The sequence below is a fragment of the Hyposmocoma kahamanoa genome, unplaced genomic scaffold, assembly GCF_003589595.1.
Source record: "Hyposmocoma kahamanoa isolate Upper Pololo Valley unplaced genomic scaffold, ASM358959v1 63, whole genome shotgun sequence".
In the NCBI taxonomy this organism is placed as follows: domain Eukaryota; kingdom Metazoa; phylum Arthropoda; class Insecta; order Lepidoptera; family Cosmopterigidae; genus Hyposmocoma; species Hyposmocoma kahamanoa.
Window position 1 is genome coordinate 22,662,779 of NW_020653851.1, and position 2,351 is coordinate 22,665,129.

Here is a 2,351-nt window from a genome sequence, read left to right on the forward strand (position 1 = left end):
AAAGTTAAAAGGCACCAATGTTCCTATGACGATGTGAACAATGCTATATCTAAAGTAGTTGATTGGTTTGCTGTTAATAACCTACTTCTTAATGAGAAAAAAACAAATTGTGTGAAATTTACATTACCCAATGTTAGAGAGACGGTTACAAACATTGTAGTTAGAAACGAAAAATTGAATCTTGTGGATACAGTTGTATTTCTAGGTATAACGTTAGATGCTAAATTGCAATGGGGTCCCCATATAAGTAAGTTGTCAAAACGGCTCAGCTCTGCAGTGTACGCGATTAAAAAAATAAGGAAACTTTCAGACGTCGAAACCGCTAGATTGGTTTACTTCAGCTACTTTCACAGTCTAATGACATACGGCATTTTGCTTTGGGGTAATGCCGCCGATATCAATAGAATCTTTGTCCTGCAGAAACGTGCAGTTAGGGCAATTTACAATCTGGGCCCCAAAGTATCTTTGAGAGATAAGTTTAAGGAAATTAACATTCTTACACTAGCCTCACAATACATTTATGAAAATATAATTTATGTTAAAAGGAATAGTAATTTCTTTATGAAAAATAGTGACAGACATAACATTAATACGAGGAATAAAAATAAACTAGCTTTTCTTAATAGTCGTCTTCACAAAGTCAAACAATCATTTAAGGGGCAATGTATACGCTTCTATAACAAGATTCCGGTTGATATACAAAATTTGCCTTTCACGAGGTTTAAAACTATAGTGAAACAAAAACTTTATACTAAAGGTTATTATACAACTTCTGCGTACTTGGATGACAAAAATCCGTGGTAGTAACCCGTTTAGCTCATGGAGGTAGTCTCAATCTGATGTTTCAAATAAAAAATATTGTAAATGTTATTTACAAAGAGCAACCCCTAGAGTTTCTTGCTCATTCTTCTCAGGGGAATCTGCCTTACGAATGAGCGGTAGAGTTTAACCATTGTGACGATTTCAAGTGTAATAATGCTTACCTATGAAATAAAGATTATTTTGAATTTTGAATATTTGAATTTTGAAATTTTATCGAAATAAAATCTATCTAAAATCTCAAAACACATAAACCATTGTACAAGCGAAACATGAAACAGTAAAACAGCAATGTGGACAAAAAGAATGAATACTCATCATTTTATGGTTTTCATTCTTCAGCTTTGCATATTCGCTTGCTGCATCTGACCGGCTAGCGGAGTAATTAAGAGTCTATAAAACCTCAAATGGCTTTGGTTGATTCCGTATGACAATGAAACTGTTGAATCCATTGATTTACAAATAAATGGACGACGGGTCTAATACAAAAACCACGAAAAAAATGTCCCAAGTCAACCTATTTAAACGTAGTGACATGTAAAGTAATATGAAAAAGCTTTTAAATTGTAATGTCATCGCAGTACTGTCTAATTTTGCTTGCTTCGCTGTCAGTCGAACAAACGAAGACTAAAGCGTGAATGACGCTCTGTATACGATTTTAACGCCCTATAAGTTCGGACACTTTTTAGTGCGGACCCGACGTCCATTTATAATTGTAAGTCAATGGTTGAATCAATTACTTTTGAAAAAACATATAGTCAAATAAAGGATATATACACTGATTAGTATACGGTGTGAAAACACGATTCCTAAAAATGGTCACGATAGAAAAAAAACAACAAACTTGCTTTGAAATTTTACAAGAAGGTAAAGAATAGGTAGTTTTTTAAATATTAAGTGAATTAAATAGAACACGTATAGTATACGATATACGTTTTTGAAATACCTTTCGTGTGAAAAAAAAAATTCCAAAAAGCCAGTGTTCCAATTCAGTATGGGGAAAATTGAATTCGAGATGAGATAGTATAGACTCATAACACCAAATAATTATACAGAGGCTGCGTTGCACTTTATGTAATAATTGTAAAAATTCATTGGCTGGCACCCACGCCTTTTTTTACATTGTACACGGTGTTCCTAACTTTAGTGACTGTTGAAGCGAAGATTTTAGTTTTATGCGCCTGACGTCTTTTGAATAGCAAACAAACACAAGGCAACTTTAAATATCTTTTAATTGTAATTTTTAAGTTCATTGAATGTCACGGTGTTTGACCTCCATGATATTTAATTATTTTTGTGAAATTACTCCACTAGTTTGTTAAATTCTTAATACAAAGATCGAACACTAAAAAAATTGATGACGCGTGATGCGAATGAAGCTTCATACTGGATACTTGTCTTTTAATTTGGTCGAATATTACTTATTTGACAGTAATTGTTTCGGACGGATATCGGACGGAGATCGAGAGTAGACCCCCAGACGCTGTGCCAACTAAGCTTAGCTTAGTCTGGCACGGTTTGCTGGAAGACGT

At 33.8% G+C, this 2,351-nt stretch overlaps 1 protein-coding gene across 8 annotated transcripts in view; it reads left to right on the plus strand.

Annotated features, from left to right (window-relative positions):
* The window catches only part of LOC113230166, a 52,616-nt gene that overhangs the window by 21,266 nt on the left and 28,999 nt on the right, over window positions 1–2,351 (plus strand). The gene's annotated exons all lie outside the window — the stretch shown is intronic.